This window comes from Apteryx rowi, unplaced genomic scaffold, assembly GCF_003343035.1.
Source record: "Apteryx rowi isolate R43461 unplaced genomic scaffold, aptRow1 scaffold_227, whole genome shotgun sequence".
In the NCBI taxonomy this organism is placed as follows: domain Eukaryota; kingdom Metazoa; phylum Chordata; class Aves; order Apterygiformes; family Apterygidae; genus Apteryx; species Apteryx rowi.
In genome coordinates, this window is record NW_020448608.1 from 661266 (window position 1) to 685738 (window position 24473).

Genomic DNA, 24473 nt, shown 5'->3' on the forward strand with positions numbered 1-24473 from the left:
GGGCGGCGCCAGCCGGCGGCGGCGGGTGAGCGCCGAGGAGGGCATCTCCTTCGAGTACCACCGCTACGCGGAGCTGCGGGAGGCGCTGGTGGCCGTGTGGCTGCAGTGCCCCGCCATCAGCCGGATCTACACCGTGGGGCGCAGCGCCGAGGGCCGCGAGCTGCTCGTCATCGAGGTCTCCGACCGCCCCGGCGAGCACGAGCCCGGTAAGGCAGCGCCGCGGGGCTCCGCCGCCCGGTGCAGCGGCGGCGGAGCCGCTTCCTCCCTGCTGCCGGCCGCAGACGCCAGCGCTGCGGGAAAACGCTGCCGCGAACGTGCCCGCGCGGGGCCGCGGCTCTGCGGGAGCTGCGTACCGGGGCCGCGCTGCCTGTGCAAACCGCGTTTCCCCGTCGCGTTAGAGGCAGTTACCAGCGTTTGCACAGGTGGTTCTTCGGGTGGAGTAGCTCAGGATATGCTTTTATGTATGTTTCTTTCTTTTTTCTTTCTTTCTTTTTTTTTTTTGAGACAGTTGTTGTAAAGGGAGATGCAGTTTCTGTGCATTCCTTTTACACCCACGAGTGTGCATTTTTCATCAGTTCAGATTTCAGAACTGGCACTGTCATTTATGTCTGTACCTGAAAAGGCTTAATCCTGACAGGTGTTGGGTCCCCGAGGCCTGACTGTAGGTAAGCCGCCTGCGGTTAGGTCTTGGCGTTCCCATCAGCAGGTTATGGAACAGGCCTGGAAGTCTGATTTTTAGCTGGAGATGCGGGTTCTGCAGAGCTTTGGGAGTGGATCTGTACAGCTACGGCTTTATCTTTAGTTGTTTGAACCAAATCCAACCTCACTTTGCATCTTTAGGGGACTTACGTTTTTACTGACTGCATTAGGGTTATTGATAATAGTGTTAAAAATTAGAGATCGTGGGATCGTAGGTCATAAGGAGGACTGAAGAGGAAGGCAGGGTAACAAAGCATTGTCTTGAAATGAAAAATAATCATAGAAATAGCAGTGGAATTTGAAAAATTTCTTTGTGGTGTGTTGCCATCTTGACAGGAAGGGTGATACAGAAGCTAAGAATTAATCTATCACCCTTATGTAATTTACACACTGGAATGATGCACAGTTATTATTGTGACTTTGTGAGTGTTAGTGTCAGTGGACAGTTATTACAGCTTATTTATTTGGCCCTTCTTTCAAGCTGGCTGGAACAGTGAGAGAAAGAGCACTCTGTGCAGTCTGAGATGGAGAGCGTGATTCTCACTGGAGACGTGCTCCTTCTCCCGCTGATGTCAGTGACAGAGAAGGGATTTGCCATTGAGCCCTGGCAAAAGAGAGAAATCCAACTTTACATCAATGAGTGATAACAAACAGCAGAAAAATTTCCTTTGGATTCATTCCACATATGGCTGCAGTGAATGTCACGGACGTTCCACGTTTCCTGGAACATGCTCAATCCTTCACAAAAGGAGCCACATCAAGACAAAAATGCCACATCTGTTAGTGTCCAAATCATATACTGGGGAATAAGATGAGTGCTGGCAATCTGTAGTGACAAATGCTGAAAATCCTATTTTTTTCTTAGATGATCAACCAGGGTTTGAACCAGAGCAAACTAATTGTTTTATTTAAATCTTCAGTCTCATTCTGCAAGGTACCGAGTATTTCTTGAAAAGTGGGGAGCTTCTGCAGCTTTTGTTATCTGCAATGGCACATGAGAGGCACTCAGGATCTCTTAGGAAGGGCAGCGAGTCAGACCTCATGCCTAGCTATGCTCAATGTCCTTTGAAATCACTGTAAAAACACTGATAATATACGTGTCTTTGTAAACACCCAAATATTATGCTAAAGATTGTAGTAGAGATGTTTTCTTCTTAATAACATACCTTTTCTTCTACTGCGTAGTAAAATTTAGCACTATTTATTTTTATATGTGAGTTTTTTTAAGGTGTGTAGTAAAAGAAGTGGAGCCTTATAACAACCTTGGCAGGAAATATGAGGCTGATTTTTCAGCTCTTACCTGAGGGGTGAAATTCTTGCTCACTCTGAGAATCCACCCTTGAGTCTCAGGGCAAGAATATAAATATGGATATTTTGTGCAATTAAAGCTTGCAGGATCTGGTTTATCTTCATCTATTATTAAAGAATGATAGAGAGATGCACAGACACGTGCATAAATGTATGCATACATACACATATATATGTATGTGTATATATACATCCACATATATACACACACACTTTTTTTTTCCTCCTTTCTTCATGACAGGCTAAGGAGTCATTACTCCTGAATGTATCCTGTTCCTACAAGATCTCCCAAGTCATATGGTTTATTTTTAAATATGTGTATGTATAAATGAAATTTATAATGTGGCTYATGGATGTATGAACTGTAGACAGCTCATGCTTCTAGAAGCTTGGTGGGTATGCAGGGATGATACCTGAATTATTTAGTGAGCTGCTGTGAAAAAACAACAAAAAAAATCTGTCCTCTTAGTGGGGAAGTTGATGATTAAATGATGTTTTTGAAGACATAAAGGAGTATAAAAATACATTTTCTGCTATTCTGTTTATGGTTTTGCATGAAGCTGAACTGGAAGTTTGATTGTAAGCAAATGCTGCACATACGTGCATACATTACATAATCATGCACGTTGCATGCCCATGCAGCAATGTGTGAATGTATTTGATCATGCATAGACATATAAATTGACTTGTATTTTGAAAGATTTGTTCTTTGTGAAAATAAATTTGTGGGAAATATTTAAAAAAAATATGAGAAATGTAAAGGAAAATTGCAGAAATATGCTTTAGATTACCAAAGCAACGGGGATGAATCCTTAAGGCCTCATCTTTTGCTGGGATAAATATATGTTAAGAGGATTTTTTTTTAAAGCCCTGATAGTACTTTAGAAACAAGAATAGTTCCATATGAGTAAGTCTGATTTCTTGCATGAGCATATGAAGTTTCGTGGCAAATCTTTAAAACACACATTAGTCACCTGGAAGACCAGAATGGCCTTCATGAAGCTATTCCCAGAGATGTGCTAAATATCAAAAGTGTGAGAATGCCGAAAGTTCCTGATCATACATTAAATACTAGGGAAGTGTGCTGTCTTCTGTGCAAACTTGAATACCTGTGTCTCCCTTTTGATTCATGCCAAACTGTTCTGGTACTTTGCAATTTTTTTCTTTTTTTGTGGCAGCAGTTTCTTTAGGCCGAAAGTGCACTCAAATGGGAAAACAGAGCCTGGGAATCACTGATGGAAAAGAAATTGTTGAATAAAGAGAAGGAAAACCAGAAGATGAAGATGTTTGACCTTTAACAAATAATTTCGTACTGAGGAAGCTGTTCCATGCTGATAACCTCAGTTTTAATCAGTGAAGACTAGAGGTTAAGGCAGAGGAAGATTTTAATGAGATGATGTCAGTGATTATGTGTTAAAGGCATTTTCTGAACCTAGACTGGAAGTGATCAAAAATTTTAGAGTGGCTTTGATCAAGTAAGAAAGTATGATTTTGTCCCTGTGCTTGCCAAAGAATTAGCAAAGTTGACAGAAGATAGCAGACAACAAGGCGAAGAGAAGATTATGGCAAGTTGATGATGCACCAAAGGAAAACAAGAGAACAGTTGATACTAAAGCACAGATTATTTCTGAGACAAAGAAAGCAATTTTTTGCCTTAATTCAGGTGCAGGAGAATACTGACTACTTTTGAGAGTAGCAAAACGCCTCTTGCTTTGGGTATCTGATGTTCTTTTGAACAAACACCTGATAGATGCTGATCTCTTGAGGCTTTTTTTTTTAATTACCATAAAAAAGCTCATTTTTGGCATAAGTTTGTATCCTTTAATAGCAGTGAAATATATTCAGAACTGATTAATGCAGAAAGCAGCTTTTGCACCATTAATGTTCAGCCATTTGTTTAGATATGCTGCCACTTCTGACTCCTTTGTAGCATTGATTTTGGTGGCGCGAGATCAGTCCTTTCTGTTCATACTCCAATTCCAACATGTGAAAACGAAACATTCTGACACTTTCAAGATTCTTAGGGGTTTTATTCTTTACATGAAAAAGTTGTAGCCAAAAATTTCTCTCAAGTCTTACTTTTGTTTAAAAATACTAAGATTTTATAGTTGTTATTTTTCAGTGCTATAGTTTTGTCAAGAAATCCTATAGTAAGGATTATTAATCAACTGGTTACATTGTTACAGATACAGGCTCTGGAAACTACTTTTGCATCAAATGGAGGGGAGAGAGGACAGCTGAAAATGTGGATTCTGTGACAACAAAATGCTCTGCAAATTTGTGCCACTTTCATCAAATTGTTCATGCTACAGAAAAGCAAAAAGGAATCCTGAAAAATATCAGAATGTTGGCATTTTGGAAACAAAATATTTTTCTTTTTTTTTCAGAACAGCATTTCATTTAGAAAGGTTTTTCAGTTTTAATAATTTTTTTTCACCCTTCCTTCAAAAGGCATCTTTAAAAACACTTGAAGAAAAAGCTTTACTTGTAGTTGAGTGTTATATCTCATTCTCTAGAAAATGGTATCTTTGGACTTTTCAGTTTTCAATGACAAAACATTGTAAGCCAGTGAGGTAGGTCTCAGTGACGAGGAGTGAGCACGCTGCATATGAAGTGTGCAAAACGGGTCTGGCTAGGAGCGTTTGCTCAGCTGCATGACCCTGCAGTGCCAGACTTCTGTGAATTTTCTGAGGTGACACTCAGCTACATTCATCTTGGGTACTGTCACTTTATAAAAGACCCTCCTCGACACCATGAGGAAATGGGTTGGGTGGATCACTGGTGATGCTAAGCCTAAGCAAGCTGCTTGACTTGCCAAATTGCTTCTGTACTGCCTTCCCCAAAGTAGCCTGGTGTTAGGCTCTCCGTTTCGGACACTCCAGCCCTGCCTCACAAGATCGCTGTAAGCCCTGCAGCTGTTTGATCCTGCAAAAACACAATTAAAGGACAGTCAAAACAAAAGTGAAAATCGTGCATCTCCTTTATATTAATGGATGGGGAGAACCAAGGTCTGTCTAATGCAGAAGTCATTGTCATCACTGTCACTGAAGTGCTCCCTCTTTCAGGTGTGGTACAAGCCATGTGATCTCATGCTTTCTGTGATAAGATGGCAAACCGACAAGTTCATGGCAAAAAAATGGTTACACGTGATGTTTGTATTTCGTTGTTGCACAAAAGCCCATTTTTTAAGTTTTTTTTTTTTTAATGATTTTGTAAATTTAAGGGACTCTGCAGCCATTCTAGAGAACTGTGAGCAAGTGCTGCTTTCTGAAAAACAACAGCAACAAGAAGAAGCAAATGTGTAGGAAGATGCAGTGATTTCAGCACAGTGTGGGCAGGCATCTGTGCTGTGCTCCTCAGAGCTGCGGCACAGGAGAGGGGGGAGACAATTCGATATCACCTTAGGGCCTTGTGGGGCTGCTGCGCTCCATACAGGAGAACACTAAACTCATGCAGGCAATAAAACATTTTAGCAACGGTGATGTTAGAAAGCACGTAACTGTTCTCTTGGTTACAGTGATGTCATCAGATGCTGCTGCTCTAATTTTATCATTTACAGTTAGTTGCACTTAATTTTATAAAGCTTCTTTTTCTCCTTCTTGCAGTTTAGAAGTGGAAATCCTGTGAGCTATTTGATGGGCTCTATTAATATCTCCTAGTTTGACAAAAACATTAATACAAATTGACTATGGCAAGAGCTTGTTATTAAAGCTGGATATTAGAGAGCAAATCTAATTTTTGCATGTTTAAGGTTTAAGCAAGCATCAGTTTTTATCAATGGCTGCTTGCTTAGCATTTTTTTTCTGAAGGAGATGTCAAATCTGGGACTAGCCTCTGGTAAATGAGTGCAGTGAGTTCATATTCAGCTGCATTACAGGGTACTGCAAATGCTATAAAGGTATGGATATAAGCAGACTGCTTTGTATCAGGAGTACAAGAGAGGCTAGTCTGACCACACTATGCTGTCCTTTTTCTGTCCTTTGCTGTTCAGCTTCTCTCCTCTCATGGCTTATGTTTGCAGCCCTCTTTAAACATGTGCCACTCTTCAGGCAGGAAGACAACAAGCAGCTCTTGGTGTCTCCATATGGATGTATAAAATAAAATGCAGAATAAAAAATGGTTAAACCCTACTAACAAGCCTACCTACCTTTTAGGTAGCCTTCTGCATTTGGATTTTCTTTCTTTGTGTGTCAGGGAACAGATTTCTTTTCAGAACGTTTAAGGAAGTTCTGCCTTTCCCCTAAAGCTTTTCTGGGGGTAGGTGCAGACTTGCCTTCTGAGAGTGCTGAAAATAGAGGGCAAATCTGAGGCTACTTGTGCCTTGATCATACTGTAGGAGACAGAGTGGCAACAGCTAACTTTCCAGTGAAACCCTTTTGTGCTGTAGGGCCACATATGCCAGTTCCTCTGGAGTCTCAGAGGCACGGTTTGGCCTGGGTAGTCTCTTGCAGCAGGATTTTAATGCTACCTAGGGCCAGTGTGGGATGTCCAGTGTCCTTATGAGCTCTTCTAGGTTGCGCAGATCTCAGGAGTGCTATAAGATTTGCAGGCAATAAGATGGGTGTCTGTACATGCTAAGCAAGTTTTAAAAAGGCATTTATTTTATTTTTAAGAGCCTTGAATAACTTTGTATTCTTTATAATTTCCTTAGTAGCACTAAATTTTTTGAAAATAAAAGATTTTGCTTCTTTAATATTTTCTTTCTTAAGTAAAAAATATTTTCCTAATATTTGTAAATTCATCTTTTCTTCCTATGTCATCTTAAAGTTCAATTTAAGATAGAGGTATGGAATACCACGAGTCAAATGTAGTGCTTGGAAAACTGGTGAAAATCAAGGAGATGTGGTAGGCGCATTTATAGATCACGTTTGCAGCTAGTTATTAATGACATTCATGTTCCCACTGAAGTCAATGGAAATTCACAGTGAGTACGGTTAGGCAGCTGTGTTAAGCAGTCTCTGCAGTGTTTCCTAGAGATATAATACTCCAAATTGCTTTGCTGGCTGAGGTATTTAATCACTTCCATTTTAATTAGATCTTTTAAAAAAGGATTAAGAGAAGGTTTGTGCTACCTGGGAAAATACTGTAGGTCCATCTACTGTATCTAAGAAGTTGATATTCTCTTTTACTTGATGGAATAAGGAAAAGGATACACAAGCTGTAGCAAAAAGGGCTCCAGTCTTCATGAGGTATAATATGACTCCACTGAAGGCAGTTGTTGTTTTATTTTTCAGGCTTAATTAAAATTAGACTGTTTATGAATGTTAGCCTGACTATGCAGAATTCCTTGATCTGATTCAAACTGATTTTGATAATCCTGCTCCTTTTGAAAGAGTTGATTACTTCAACTTAATTTCTTTTAAAGAGAACAGTTATCATCACCCTCCACGTCTGCAGAATTCCTTAACAGTTTCTAATGAAAACAGTGAACTGTTTTATTGTTTGTTTGGACTAAATGGATGTTTTATTATGGTGAGGTTAATGTGAACTCCAGAGCATTAGTAAGAATTGTATAAAACACAATGATTTTTTAATGTTTTGTGAGGCATTTTGTTGAAGGCAGTAAAATATAATCATGTGATTTATCAAAAAGTGACCTTGCCATCATATAAATAAATCTTCATTCACTTCATCCAGGAAAAGTTATTTATATTTCTATAATCTTGTGATCAATATCTCAAGCCTTTAAATTATGCAGAAGATGAAAAATGCAAGACTGACCCTCTTATTTCATAGTAGGCACAAATTTTTGTCCATAAAAATGGAGTCACTACTATGTTCAGTCAGTAATTTATCATTAGAACTCATTTAGAATTAGTTGTGTGTTCATTCCACCTAATTTTTGACTTTTAATTGGTGTATGTGATTTAGAAGCCTACATACTATACATGCCTATTCATGCTATAATCTCTCTTTGCTAGTTTAGCAGATAGAGCTCTTAGGTGGGCTGCAATGGCCTCTGAAAATGTCTGTTTTCTCCACTGACTATAAAAGGAGCCCACTTTAGGCAGACTTCTAACACAGGCATTTGTGCAAGAGCTTGTGGTTAGACATGATGAATCCCAGCCATCGTGTTTCATCATGTAATATACCTTGTTTTGTTTTATATGCTTACTTTGTGACACATACTATTTGTGAACTGCATTTGGTCTTTTCTCAGTGGATTAATTTATATCATTAATTCTTCATTCCTGTTTAATTCATGTTCCTTTTAAAAAAGTCATAGGTCACATTTTTTCTGGCCTACAAATTCTATAATTCTCAAATCTGTATTGCCTTAGATGCTTGGTTAGTTGTTCCACTGAGGTGGGAAGTAAACTGGAAAGAAGGTTTGTAGGTGAATTCTTTAAACCTCTATGGAATCAAACAAAAAGTGAAAATTGCAGTGTATACTTTAAGGCTTCTGAGTCAGTTAATTAAAAGGATGAGTAGTAGGTATGAGCACTGAGGTACAAGCTGTGTTCATTTTGGAGTAAGTTGCCGAGTGACGTTTTGAAATCAAGAGCCAGGATTCGCTGAATTCAGAGGGATCAGGATGTCACATTGGAAGCTTAGTTTCTGGTATGCTGAGGCTAAATGAAGACACTAAAGGCCTTTGAAGTTAAAAGGTTGAAGAAAACCCTTCTAAGTGAAACGGTAGCACAGTTGGGTTTTATTTGCAGTATGACATGAATCTGAGCTCATTTGACTGCCATAAACCTCTATGTATTATCTCAGATTTAATGTGAAAGTTGATGCTGCATTGGGAATGGGTTAGGGGCTCTGTATGAACAAAAATGCTAGAATAAGCCAGCTGATTCACTGGGATTTTGGAATCAGACCTCTGCCACAGTATGGAAAACCAACTATATGTGCTGTGATGCTATAGCTGGCCTAGGGCATTGAGGTCATCACCTTGCCCATTGCTTTCAGATTTACTGTTACTGATGAGGACACTAGACTCTCAAAGTTTGGTCTTGGTCCATACCAACCTTCTCTTTCCAGCAGAGGTTTCCTGCAGCATGCTAACTTTGTGCTAGCTGAATCATGACCAGCCAAATCTTCCCATGACAGCAGTAAATAATAGCGTGATTATCAGAAGACTGTGGGATTCAGTTCATTATAAAGCCATACTTCAGAAATGTGCACAAGGCCAAGTAACAGAGGGTCTTAAATCATAAACCTATGGTGGCTATTCTAAGACAGTAAATGTTTGTTTTTAATTAATTGTTTTCCAAAATGAGACATTTGTAACTGCATAAGCTAGTAATTGTTTCCTAGTAGTTGTTCATACTGAATCATGTGCAAAACCGCCATTCTTGTTTACTCACAAATTAAGTCCTGTGGAGCCAGCTGAGATAATCATTCTTTATGTGGAACTGTTCATTATTGTGGAACATGAGCTGCCTGATTCACAATAGGAGAAAGGAAATGCTCTGGCTGCAGAGTCTGCCTACAATGAGAACAGCCATCCTATGCCTAGATCCTTATCCTAAAATGTGGATCTGCCTTAAGGCTATTGAAGAGAAGTTGTTTGGTCAGGTGGCATATGTGGCTGCTTGGCCAAGATTTAGCGAGATGGTTTCTTGGTGGAGGCATCCTTGCTGACATACCAATTTAATGATCCAGTAGATTTTTCAGTATCTAGAAAGTCTGGCCTTTGTTGTATGAGCTCTCCAAACAAAAAAAAATCATGCAGTACTTTGCTGCAAGAAATACAATTAAAGTTTGAAAGAAACAACAAAAAAGCAAAAGTTTGGTGACATTTTAAAGCTCAAAACTTTTTGCATAGTCATGTTTGCTATATCACAGTAAGGGATTACTAGGTAACAAATATGTGAATTATTGTGTATTTTTCCCTCTGAGATTTCTAACTGTAAGACATTTCATTTGAGTGTCATCCCTCAAAAATAAATCATGCCCACAGCATGATTAACTTTGAGTTAGACATGGAAGTCCTTCAGTACTGCAATGTAGTGAATGTATGAAACTATATTTCTTGCACACTTATCTTTCAAAATGAATAGTGTAACTTTTTTTTCCCCCATGGCAAACTGAGGGTTTTGTGCTTTTGGCTAGCTCTGTGTTTTGGCTTATTGGACAAAAGAGTGGTTTTGGAACTGTAAGCAAAGATGGGATGTGTCCAAGACCTAAATATGCTAACTTAGACTAAATAAGACCTAACACTCTTTACATAGGTAAAAAACCCTCTTACTTCAAAGGGAGCTTTATGGATACGGTAAGGTGACTCTCCATGTCAGATCTTCACTTGATATAAACTACACAGTGGTTTAATTCCTCCTCTCACCCAGCTGCTGAGCATGCACAAATCAAACAAGTCAATGGGAACTGTATGTCTGTATCTCCATTATAAACAGAAGGCTATAAATCCTAATGCTTGAGCCTGCTTGTGTGAATACCCTTAAAAAGGAAGGCTTAATGGGACTTCAGTGCTGTAATAGCTTGCAATTAAGGAATGAGAAATGAAAAGTTTACTCCTTTCTGAATAAAAGTTCTTCTTTCTTTCTTTCTTTCTTTCTTTCTTTCTTTCTTTCTTTCTTTCTTACTATTTTTGGTGAATTCAGTACATAAGAGGATGGAGGGAGGAAAAAAAAGCTGTGGAGTTAGGGCCTGGGCTATTTTATGTTTCAGCTTTAAACAAGGTCATTTTCTTAGTAAGTTGTTTCACAGAAAGAAAAGGGGGTCTTGTGATACAGGATGCCTGACTTCTTTCCTGGCTCTGCCATGTATTTCTCATCTTTCTGGATGAGAACACTTGCTCAGTGCCTCAGTTTCTTATCTACATGCTAGGGAAGATTGTATGTCCGTGCTTTGGAAGGCTATGCTATGTACCCAATATACAGACCTGATATATGGCATGTTGTTCAGTATTTCCTCTGCCTTTGAGGCACAGCTCCTGCCTGCTTTCTGTCTGATATATCCTAGTAGGAAACAACCCCCAAATTTGTGCTTGTTCAGCTATGCTAATGGACATAATGTGAGCAGGAGCTATGAGTTTGTCCCTCCTTGTTGACCTGCTGTGGGCATGCTATATATATACATGTATGTTGTTTTTTTTTTAAATACTCTGCCTTGTTAGCAGAGATGTATAAGGAAAGTATCAATTCCCCTTTTCCTCCAGTGCTGGCAGGCAGAGTCACATCTATATCTGCAAGGTTTCTATGTATTACATTAGGGGTGCCATGGAAAAATCTATAAATAAACAGAGACAGGGGAGCATCTGTTCCTTGATACTCAATGTACGTGAAAGAGCTGAGAAAAATAAATTCTGTATTATAATAGTAACTAATGCAAAATGAAAATGTACCTGATAACCTAAGATCCCTGAATAGAGAAGTTTAAGAGCCAACAAGCTCATTTGACTTGAAAATTGAAGAATTGTCTGAAATAGATGTTGCCATAGTGACAGAGAGGATTAGCAGTCTGAGACTGATTTCATTGGTCTGCTACTAGCACAAGTTGCTTGTTTGAGTAGCATTAATATGTTGTCTCATGCTGCTTTATATGCTGAGACCATCTGGCATTAGTGGTATTTAAAGGTGCAGTTCTGTTAGGAAAGCGTTGGCCAACACGATGTGATTTATGTTTGTAAGACCAGTTGTAAGGGGTCTTTGAAAAGCAGGCTTATGCACTAAAAATATTCTAAAAAGTCACAGCATGTACGGAGATGAAGTGAGGGTTTTGGGAAGCCACACAGGGAATTTCAGAAGTTTGTTTTATATTCAGTCAATGTACATTTAAAATATTTACTGCACAAACTTGAACTTTTGCATATTCTTTAGGTCCGTACGTGTGTGCAGCCACGTTATTCATTTTGAAAAGAGGAACTTGTCACTATGCACTGTGAAGCAGCTTGGGAGCAACAGATCAAACACCTTGTACAAATGCAAGATAATATTGTTCATCTTATTGTGTGTTAAAGAAAAGTATGCCATAGAATTAAATAAATAAAATAAAGCCTAAGCAAACAATGGAACTCCTCTAAGTTACTTTGCAGTCCATGTTTTCAAGAAGGAATCCATTTCAATTTTATTTTAATTTGGCTATATACTATTCAAAACATTTTTTGACAAAGTATTTGATAAGAGGCATTTTTGTAGAGCATAAGATAAATCCTATCTTTTGATTTTATTTATAGCTGTGAGTCTTCATCTCCTTCCCTTAATACCACTGGACTCCAGTGTGGGAGTTACCTTCCAAAAGAGCTTATATGACAGTGTTGACATTCATCAGATGCTTGCAAATTTTCATTATTTTTTCCTTAATATTTTTTATTATGATGCTTAGGAGTTTTTTTGCCAGATGGAGATGGGTGATTTAGGAGTGACCAGCTTCTTACTGAAAAATGTTTCTGTCAGAGCTTGTGAATTCCAGTGTGGAGATCTGTCTGCAGGCCAAGCATCATAAGAAAGTGGCTTGGGAGAAAATTTGGCTTGGGGCTTTGTTCTCCTGTACTGACTTCAAACTAACCTGAATTTGAAGTTAAATCTTGATAATGAACACTGTCAAAGCATTTATAGAGTATGAATGGGAGCATTTTTACATTCTGAACTTGTGGTGTTTTGCAGGTATGCAACACTTATCCAAAGATATTGATATGATTTTCATTAGATAGTGGTGGTTTAGTGTGTAGTACAATAATCAAATGAAATGAAGGACTTGGGATCTACTTCACAAATCTTTAGGTTTTAAGCTTTTATTCTGGAGCTTTGACTTTGATGCCAAAATAAATTCTTGTTATAAATTGCACTTTAAATGTGAGACCCAAGAAATACATAACTCTAGATGTTCTAACTCCTTTAAATAGCTTTAAAATTATTATCTTTGATGCTTAATGTTTTTACAGCCTTAGTCCTGTTTTAACTCTGTCAGAGTGAATATAGGACACATGAAGACTGCCAAATACCTTCTCTCCCCAGCCCACTCCTAAGCCCCAGTTCCTTGTCTGTAAGCGAGTTTGCTCCCTGGCTTTTATTGGAGTCAGTCAACCAGGTCTCTCTGAGACAAAGTTGGGTTGGGGATTTGGGGAGTAATTCACCCCAAATTCAGCCTTTTAGTATTACCTGGTTGGGTTTCACAGATACATTCACAGGACATACCACACATACCCAGGCATACCACACATAATCTCAGTGTTGTGCTATTAAAATCAGCCTGACAGGCTGTGGCGCAGCCCTCATATGATTGCAGGCACTTTGACCTTAAAAAAAAAAAAGAAAAGAAAAGAAAAGAAAAGAAAAACCACCAGGTAGGGGCCCGAGTAGCCTTGGCCAAATGTACAGATGATCAGAAGGAACTAGGCCTAAGCAACATGGGAATAAGCCACCTGTGCCACTTGGCCTGAGGACTCTTCTGGGTGCTCTTAGCAATGCAGGCATGGCCATGATTGTTCATTTCTAGTTTTACAATCAGAAGTTATAGTTTGTCTTTGAAAATTATTTGTACTTAAAAGCTTAAATAGCCTATTTTGGCCAGATGCTACATCATTCCTTCTCAGTATTTGGTTTGTTTCTGTTCTCCAAATACTGAAGTTTGATATATTAATATTTATAGTCTGGGAATGAACTGATGGACTTTTTTTTTTTTATATAAACAAATGGCTTAGTTTTGCCACTTCCATTCTTGCTGAATTACATACCACTTAAATGAGCCTACTGCAGTTGATAAAACTATTCACAGATTTAATTCAATGTGAGGAAAGATGATAGAATTTAGAAACAATACAGATCTGGAATAGTGGATCTAGGACACACTCTCTGCTCTTTACAGAAAAACTCCACAGAAAGAGCTTAACATGATACTAACTTGCCAAGTTCAATGATTTGGACTATCTGAAGTAAAAATAGATGCAACCAGGCTGCCCTGTCTGAAGCATCCAGCAAATTTCTTTAAGTTTTTTGCTAATATGAGTTGGAATCAACATAGATGGAATTATTTAATATTTTATGTGTTTTATTTTTTATTAGTATTTTATTTTCTGACCTACTTTACTAGTTGCCTTCTAGGGAGGAATAACCCCATGCGCTAGTATGGGCTGGAGGCTGACCTGCTGGAAAGTAGGTCTATGGAGAAGGTCCTGGGAGTCCTGGTGGATGACGGATTGACTATGAGACAGCAGTGTGCCCTTGTGGCCAAGAAGGCCAATGGTATCCTGGGGTGCATCAGGAAGAGTGTTGCCAGCAGGTCGAGGGAGGTGATTCTCCCCCTCTACTCAGCCCTGGGGAGGCCCCATCTGGAGTACTGCGTCCAGTTCTGGGCTCTCCAATACAAGAGAGACGTGGAGCTACTGGAGCAAGTGCAGTGCAGGGTTGCTAAGATGATTAGGGGACTGGAGCATCTCTCTTATGAGGAAAGGCTGAGAGAACTGGGCCTGTTCAGCCTGGAGAAGAGAGGACTGAGAGGGGATCTTATCAATGTATGCAAATATCTTAAGGGAGAGTGTCAAGAGGATGGGGCCAGACTCTTTTCAGTGGTGCCCAGTGACAGGACGCAAGGCAACGGGCACAAACTGAAACACAGGAAGTTCCATCTGAATATGAGGAAAAACCTCTTTACTGTGAGGGTGACAGAGCACTGGAAGAGGTTGCCCAGAGAGGTTGTGGAGTCTCCTTCTCTGGAGATATTCAAAACGCGCCTGGACGCGATCCTGTGCAAGGTGCTCTACGTGACCCTGCTTGAGCAGGGGGGGTTGGACTAGATGATCTCCCGAGGTCCCTTCTGACCTCAACCATTCTGTGATTCTGTGAAAATTAATGAGATGGAAATTTGCTGTTGACATAACCAACCATAAGTGGCTAATGACAAGTTCTCATAACAGATCTATAGATCCAATAGGTCTATTTTAACATTTTAACAATACATTGTCTATATTCAGTGGATTACTCTAGTAGGCATTATTCCATATTATGGGAATAATTTCAGAAACCTGTACTTACAACCACAACTGAATTGCCAGTAGGTGAAATGTCTCCTTTAACAAAGAATCAATAAAAGGTGCCAGCAATACTCAGTTTAAATGTAAACAGAGCAGTTACTAGATTTATGCTTCTTAAACTTTGTACTGGGTGAATTGCACCTTTGGATAGTGTTCACTGAATAATCCCAGTGAAATCTGTATATATTGACCTCACATTGGAGTGCTCAGATCTAAACCTTGACAAAGATTTAGTGCCCATCTGTGACTCTGACTTCCATAACCTTGAGCAAGTTATTCGGTATGTCTGTACTCTGAGAAACGGGAACAATAGTACAGCACAATTCACAGGAATCTGAAGGGGAAACCGTTAAGGTCTATGAGTTGCCCAAACGCCACAGATGTTGGAGACGTTGATTAGTGCAGTGCAAACCATTTTTCATTTTCTCCTTCTTGGGGACTGAAAGGAGGATTAGAATAGTCCAAACCAAAAATGAATTTGACATGGACAGAGGAGATGGGGTCTTCTCTTCAGAGACCCTGTTCAAGAGTCCTTTAATGTCCTCTCTAATGGTTAGTGGTGGTGTCTTCTGTTCTGATTCATCCACTATATCACTATCACCGAGCACAGAGCATAGTACCTCTGTAAATCCCTTATTTGCTTTGTAGCAAAATTTACTTTCGGTCACTTTGAGTGTATATCACAAATCTCACATTTTTTGAGCATAAAATAGATTATTGTGAGACAGGACCTTGAGTATCATTCTGCTATTATTACCATAGTAAGAAATAGAGCTTTATTTTGCAAAAGCATAGATGAGTATCCAGAACTGAACAACTTATAATGAGCTTGTTGCCGGTGCCTGTCACCTGGGAGCACTTTCCAGACTATTTGTGTTAAAATTAATTGCAGGGACATTGAGTTTGACACCTTAACCTATTGCTGATATAGCAAATGGCGGCTGAAACCTTTATGAGCTCCCAGTTCTACTTTAAACTCATTGCATCCTGGAAGCCCCTGGATGGTGCATATTTTTTTGGTATGAGGTTACTTAAAATACATTTTTCTCTTTCCTTTCTTTCTCCTCCTTTCTTTTCACTGTTCCTTTTTTATCACTGCAATTACTCTTTAAAAAGAGCCTTTCAAAATATAGCAAGCTGAGACTGAAGAGACTAAATAAAATGTGGTTTTGGTGCATATTCTGTAGACTTTTGGTTTTCACTAGCCTTAAGGCTGCTTTATAGGATGTATCAAGATTTAGAATATCCAGCAGAAAGCTGTAGCTAAAATTTACAACAAGAAAATGGCACGTTAATAAGCAATCTGTTTCTGACATTGTAGTTTAGAGCAGAACTTGCCCTTTCCGTAAGAGAATCTCTAGCAGAATCTCAGAAAAATCAAAGCAGTTGCAACTGTAAAAGGAAATGTACATTTAAAATGCCAGGGAGCAACCACACACAAGAATCCTCCTATGTTGGTTATAGCTCTGTCATTTAATGTTCCTTTCAAAGCTCTGAACAAAGATGGGAATCACATTTATAAATAGATACATAAAGGGAATAGACGAATAATGACATCAGTTGTTCAGCTGACGATCAGATGTTTGGTGCAGTCTATAATATCCTGGGATCTGTCATTGCAGTTGGCATCTGAACATAAACCTCTCAGAATAAGAGCATGGGAGTACAAGGGGCAGTAAGCATACAGAGTCTGACCTAATTTATAGGTGTGGAAGTGAGCACACAAAAAATTGTGATAGATTTCACTATTACAGTTTTTACAGAAAAATGCTGATTATTTGCTTATTGAGATTTTCATGGCTAAACTAGAATGTGGAACAAACTGTTTGCTTTGTTGCTCTAGCTGAGAAATAGGTTGGCTTCACTGCTGTCATTCTGTCATTCCCCTTTGGCTGCCCTTGTGTTACTCTCTTTCAGTACAAAGCATTGAAATTGATGCAGCATAAATTCTCTTTGTGTTTACTTGGCAAATTGGTTAACACATGCTTAATTTTTGAAACAGTTTATCAGAAGTGCACTAAGTACATTTTAAGAAAAGTATGCCAAGAGTTATTTCTTCCAGTCTTCCCGTGAACTATTTTGTGGTGATGAATGTATCATCCAGTAATGCAGTCAAAATTAAATGTTATGAAAGTCTATATGAATTTCAGCTCTGCACACCACAAAGTCCACTGAAGCTTTGCTAGAGGCAACAAAGGATCCAGAATTTAACATGTTGGCTATATTGTTAAGTATTATGGAAGAGAGACAAGAGGGTGGATTACATATGTGCCTTTCCACACCTATGGCATTAATAACATGAAATAACTTATAATAAGCTAAAATCAAACATGACTGTATGTGTATATTCATGTGTACCTGTACATTTTATATCAAAAAAATTTCCAGAAGGTCCTTGTAGAATGAAAAAAATAAAATCTCTAAACCATTGGCTGTATAGAAAACCTGTTTCTTGGGCTTTCTCAATGCAAAATAATCCAAAGTTCTCCACAGAGCTTCATAGGGGAGGTAGTCTTTACTGATGGAAAATGATAGCTTTGCTCATGTCTGTGAGGCCTTTTTAGGAGAGTAAAGATTTGCACGACCAATCTCATTTTTTTTAAATTAAAAGCTTTTAAAAGTTGGTAATAGAAATATTTTTATTCTAAAAGCCAAAGAAATAATAAGAAGTAAGTCTAACAGTAAAATGAAGACAGTGTAGCAGAATCTTGTCAACCTGGAAGTGGAGGTGTACTGACCAAGGGGCTAAGTGGTGAGCTGATCTTTCAAGCTTATTGAGTACTCAAGAGCAGAAAGCAAATACAAAGATTAGAAATCCTAATGCTAGTCCTTACCTTAGATGATATTCCACCGTAAAAACTAGATATTTGGTTAAATTAACTTTCCAGCCCTTCGTATTCATACTGAAATTATGTTTTTGTAAAGGCATGATGTGAAAATGTGAAAAGAAACATAGTAAATGTTTTATTTTAACATTATTAAAGTAGCAGTGATGGTATTTTTTGCCATATCAGTGAGGCGTTACAGAGACCTCTGAAATTTTGTGGACAGGGAAGGCCAAGACACAGCCAACGGTTTTCAGATTTTGTTAATTCTTCTGTTCTACAAGGGAATGAGCTCCTGAGCATAATTTTTTTTTTTTTTTTTTTTAGCTATAAAAGAGACAGGTACAAATTAACACACAATTATACTTGAGCTTGTGTTGTAAGTTATTTTATATTGTTAACATTTTGCACAGTCTAAGGTTTAACAATAGATGAACAATGTATGAAGCCCATGTCCTTCCCTTGCTTTCAAAATAGTAACATAACTAATGTGTGACGTTCTGCCTTTCCTGATGTTATTGGCAAAGCTTTAGTGTCTTCAGCATGTGATTATACCAAATTATACCAAAACTGTTGAAGTTTCTTTTCTGTTATTCTGGTTTGAAGTAGGGGTTCCTAAGACCAGCTTGCTTGTTCAGCTTGCAGGATTGAGGCCAGTATCTGTAATGTTGCAGACAGTAGTCGCTAAGGAGTTAAATGTTTAGGAAAGCATTTTGAACATCAGTCTTGCCTAATCCTGGAATAAATTTACTTTTCAGAATCTTTAGAGCGAAACCAAAGGTTTCCCAATGCTAAATAGTGTAGAACAAACTTAGAATTTCCCATTTTCTTTGGTTGTGATAGTAACTGTTTTCTCTCGTGTTGTGGCTAGTGCTGTTGATTGTGGCTTTTCTGTCTGGTACACTTAGATGCTTGTGGCACTCTTCATAGCAGTGACAGCTTTGCTCTCCGCAGGAGGATTCCCCAGGCGGAATAGGAATTGCATATAGGTGCACAACTTCTGCTGTTTTAACGAATCTTCCATTTAAATCACAATCTGAATTTTTCTTGAAGACTTTGATATCTTTAGGTTTGTGGAAAACTGAAAAAATGGAATGACTATGGATGGCCGGGGTATAGGTTTTTTTTCTACGTGGTATGTTTCTTAAGCATTACTCAGTTATCATGTCATGAAAAAGGTTTATTGAGAGCTACTGTACTGCACATGACATTGTATATTTTGTACTTCAAAGTTCATGTTAAATTTTCAGATTATTTATTCTAAAAGAAAATTAAAACTTTCAGATCTTTATGGTAAGAGGAATAGCTGCACAGAACCAGTATACAGTAAACATTATTTATAAATTGCAAGTTAGAATAAGGAAGCTAGTGCAGGAATATAATGAAAGAGTCACGTAGGGCCTGGAGACATGCTGGGAATAGTGACGTGAGCAGATTCTCTTTCCAGACCTCAGATGAGCTACCTAAGAACAAAAAGTTGGAGGATGGTTTATCAAGGCAAACAGGAATACCATTGGTAGATGGCAGAATGAAAGATACCCCTAGGAAACGGAATTTCAAATGTTTCGATTAGGCTTAAAACTCTTTAAGATATACTAAGCCTAAATTGTGTTCAAGTCAAGAGCTTGCTTGCTTTGCAGTTCAGTAATTCCAAAGGGAAAAAAACGTAAATAACTTTAAAAGGAAGTGGTCTTAGGGAATGGGAACAAAAGTATCAAAGGTAACTTTCTAAAACTTTCCCATATATTGAAGGGGTAAAAGTAGATAGGTTAGAGGCATATGGTGCGTATTGAATAAGTGTTTTATTTATTCCTCTGCAACTAGAGAAAAGAAATAAAAGAATCCTACCTAATCTTAAAGTCTGTGAAAACTGTTTAGCTTAAAAAGAAACCAAAAAATTCTCCCAAGAGTGTTAGTGTGTTGCTATGCAAACAATTATAACGCAGTAGCAGAAAGTGTTTACTAAGTACCCACTCTTCTGAGAAAGGTTTTATTTAGGATATATCAAAAGAGAGGGAAAAGTGCTCTGATGCCAGTTGAAAAGATTGGTCCATGTTGTGAAATTTGTTCAATAGTGTTTCCTCTGAAGGAACCATGGCAAGTCTGTTTACCAAGATCAGACCACACTTTCAAAATGGGTGAAGAGACTGGAATACATTAGAGTACAATTTCATTATTGTTGAATGTTGATATGTGGGTGAAACATATATGTGAGGGACAAATTTATTCAGAAAAGAGAAACACAAACCCCTCCCTTTGTAGGGTGTCTACTAAATAAGTAGAAGTGCAGTTGGACCAGATGGTGTACTTACGCTTGGTTTCGTCAGGCGGCTGAAACTAACAGTATTGATGAAAATGTGTTAATAGAGCTTCTCCTGAGGGTCTTAGGAGCTGACTGGGATTGTTGGGTCTGTGTTTGCATTACTAGCCTGTGCTTAGACCTGCATCTTCATCACTGTTGGTGTCCACTTAGCTAGATTAAACTTAGCCATGCTGCTGTCATACCTCCAAATACAGGATCTCCTAGTGCAATATGGTTGCTGAAAGTGAAATCTGGAGAGAGGGCCAGGATAAAAACCTCATTTTTGAAGGAATTGTCATAGAATTTTTAATGAGGACAGGGGCAACATTATTAGGTTTCCTAATCATCTGGAGGTTGGCACCCTCAGAAAGAGTGAGTGTAAGTGTAAAGGGCCTTTAACAATGTAAGAAGGCATTTATTCAAAATTGGATTGGAGGATGTACTGTAATATTCAGGTATTCTCTGGAACGAGGCAAGCAAAGAAATCCTTTGTCCTAAACTACTACCTTTTTCAGTGCTGATGACATCATTGTCTGGGAGGCTATTATGAGGTTTTCCTTGATATTTTTGTCTGAAATATTATTCTTAGCTGATATCACAAAGATGATGTTGAATGCTGTCATTGTCTTGTACATTAGTAAACTTCCTAAAATGGATTTTTCCACATTTTCATCATAATTAAAATAAACACAATTTATTATAGTAGTCAAAGTAAATGTAATTAAAATGATTAGGATTTACTACATGTTTTCCTTCTTCAAGGAAAATTTTGGAAATTAATATAGAGCTTATCTATATTTTAAAGATTTTTCTCTACCGCTTCCTCCTTTATATTGCTATTATGTTTTTCTTTTTTTTTTCGCTGTTTTTTTTAATCACAATTCTGGAAGGAAAGTCCTGACCTTTTGATTTTCCCATGTAAGTGCTGAGCTGCATTTGACAAGTCAACTCATAATGTTGTCATAATGTCATGACTGTAATTTCAAACCTATATCTTTGTGGGATTTCCTCAGGAACCAGGAATCTTAAGCAGTACTTGTAGATATACTCTGTGGAATTACATTTCACTGATAAGTGAACAATGGATTAAGTAGTAATAGGTAAACAATGAATTAAGAAGCGTTTATAGTTAATTGCTAAGCATTATCATTTTTGGCATGATTAGAAGAGAAAGAACTGGGAAAAAAACTCTTCATAATTCTAATAAGAATGAAAATTACAGTGTATATGATTTTTTGATTAATTTGACTTTTGAAAATCACCTGTAATTGAAATTTAGTTTTGGTCCATATCATGGACCAAAATGTCACTACTGAGGATACCTTGTGCTTGATTCAGATTGGATCTACTTATAACAAGGAAGGATGCATTGTTTCTGGGTAGTGAAGTCAGCAGAATAGTGGAGGAATGAGCTGACTTTTGTACAAATATGCATGCATAGTACAGCTACTTAAGTGGGAGCAGAAGCTGATTGAAAGATTTTCTTCAAGTGTGAAAATACTGTGATGATGGATATAATGTAAACATGTAAGAGAGGAAAGTTAAGTGTGGTTCAGAAAGAGCACAGCTTAATTTTAAAGCATAAATATAAGCAGATAGGTCTGTCAGAATAATTTCATCTTTTGACACATAAACAGGGACAATGCAACACAAATGCATGTGATGTTCCACCAGTTCCTAGTGCTTGAAATCAATGATTATGAGCATCTGGGAGGCTAACCACTAGTTACACTTTACCATTTGCTGAGGCCTGACAGCAAATAAATGAAAATAAATATATTTGCCAGTGACTTAGGAGACTTAGCTGCTGCAGTCATGGGTGTCCAGCAGGCCTCTGTTGGATAGATGCTGATTACAGTGCCAAATGGTGTACTTTTCAAGATGGATAAACAGAAATGAAAGGCTAAAGATTTGGATTAAGCAGTGGTGAGATCACACATGGAAACTATCAATTTGGAATACCTAATCAGAGAGAAAGTAACCAACTGTCTAAATTTAATAGTTAGGGGATGGTTTATGAGAAAAAGGTGAAAATGTGAACTAGGATAATCTGCATGTAGGAAAATGATAGAAAAACTTTTAGTAATACTCAAAGGGTTTGAGTCCCTCATAAGAAAATATTTATTCTAAACAGTGGATTATAGCTTGAAATTAGGAATTTACATTAAGAAGCTAAATATGGGTAAATTCTCTGAGGAAGCATGCACTCCCCCTTTGTTCGTAAGCCAGTGGCTGTCAGTCTTGTTAGGTCTGTGGCACCAAAAGCCCATCAAGATTTTTTTGCTGATCACCAGCATAACAATTCTTTGCAATTTTAGATCACGTGAAAATAGTGGAATGCTTTGGCTGGTATGACATCCCTTGATTGATGAATGAAAGCTGATGTCATGGCCATGAGGCTGTAACGAGGTTATGGAAACACTAACTTTGTGGCCCTGTGCTGTGTGTTGCTAAATCTAAGCATAGCCCTTCTGCTGGATCCGGTAGTGTCCTGCCTCCAGCAATGTGTAACACTGAGGCACCGCTGATTTGGGGCCCAGGCATCCGGGTCACTTAGCATGTGGCACCTCTATTTCTCTTGCTCCAGAACAGAGCACAGGCATCAGGACAGAGCAGATTTGCATCTTCTGCCTTTTGTCCTGACTTTTGGGTTCCATTCAGCGCAGCTTCCCTCTCTGCTCCCGCTTTACCACAGAGATTGTTTCTTCACAGTACTCCTCTGCTGTTCTGAAAAACCCCGTCTCGGGTGGTGGAATAGCCCTCTGGGTAAACGATGATTTCCAAAGTGCTGTTTTCCAGCCGTGGTTGCACGAGACTGCTCCCTTTGTGCACTTATAAGCCTTACGGCAGAATTAAACTCGCGCCTTTGGGAGGCTGATGTGGTAAGTTACTTCTTTTGATTTACTCTCTGCCTGTGTTTGCTTATCCTGTTTGTGTATTCTTCTCTCTTATTAGTCAACCTTTTATGGCACTTAGTGTAACTGTCTCTGAAGTCCACAAAATCCTCAGAAACATTGTGACTTGGTGGAAGGGGTAAGCTTTTCCAGAGGCCAGTGTAATCACCTTCTGCATTGTATTTTAACCTCAGGGAATCCTGGCCTTGAATTCCCCAAACTGAAGGAAATGAAGATGCTACAGGAGCACTGCAGCCTCTCTCTTTCCACAGTGTTTTCCAGAGGAAAATCTTAGCATGTATTAAACCTTTTCTTTATTTTAAGAATTCTTTTAAAGTGGATGCTTTGCTTCTCCTCTAGGTTAGTAGTTTAAATATGTGTGTCTCTCTTTTCCATTTACTAACATTCTGTAAAAGCATAGGATAAATTCAAAAAGCACAACTGACTGTAAAGGAAGATGAGGAGTGCTCGGAGGCTCTTGGAAGAAACATCTTTTGTGTTTAACACAACAACATGTATATATGTAAAGGTTAATGAAGATAATTACAATCCCATAGCCTTAAAATTTTAAGGGAGAAAGAGTGTAGTTTTCAATACCCTCTTGAAGACCTTTATGATCTGAAATGAAGTTGTGCGCACTGGAATGTAAAGCAGGACTTACAGATATAATGGGAACCTCGGTAGCATGCTTCTGCTGAATTGTTCCGTACTTGCTTCATTGCTTCATGGATAGTTTCTGTAATGTATAGATCCAGTGGACAGATTTGTTGACAAATTAGGCATAATACATTAGGCATGGTGATAACAACTCATAGAGTCCCTTCCTGTTGTCTAAATCTTTGATTTTCAGGTGGCAACCATATATGGTATAAGACATACCTGATTAAATCCCCTCTTCTGTCTGCTATATGTCAGTGTTCACTGTTGTAAAAACAAAGGTACAGTACAATTCTCTTTGAAGGCAATTGAAGTGCATTGTGTAATGGAGGACAGAATAGACCCCAAATCCCATACCTAGCCTTCCCTACGTATCAGGGGGACAAAATTCCCAGGATCCTTAGATGACTGTTTCTAGTATGACAGTGCAGCAGCTTGCATTGAACAGGCTCTCCTAAGAAGAAATGAGGTTCAGCTTGGTCCACAACCAAGTATTCTGCTTCCAGAATGATTGTGTAGATCACGATGATCTTTGTGAAACTACCTACCTCAGGGTTTGTGTAAAAAAAAAATAGTATTGTGAACTTGTGCCAGCAAAACTGGGCAGGTTCAGGGTTCAGTATCCCCAGGCATAAAATATAGATGCCAAAGTGAAAACTAAATTTCATATATTTAACAGAAGAAAAATACATTTAATATAGAAAACATGCTCTGAGGGGAATCTGTCTTACCTCTTTAAGGTTCTGAAATTTATAAAATCACTGAAGATACATTCTTTGTTTTTGGAATGATTTATTTATGGAAGACACATCTGTGTTATATGCTTGCTGATTAGAACAATAGTGTGCTAGTTC

The 24473-nt window shown here is 38.4% G+C and overlaps 1 protein-coding gene across 1 annotated transcript in view; it reads left to right on the forward strand.

Annotated features, from left to right (window-relative positions):
- The first annotated feature begins 7 nt into the window (after positions 1-7).
- The window catches only part of CPE (carboxypeptidase E), a 61459-nt gene continuing 36993 nt past the window's right edge, over positions 8-24473 (forward strand). The window contains exon 1 of the mRNA XM_026065423.1: positions 8-206. The gene's annotated coding sequence lies outside the window, so the exon portion shown is untranslated. The remainder of the gene's footprint in view (positions 207-24473) is intronic.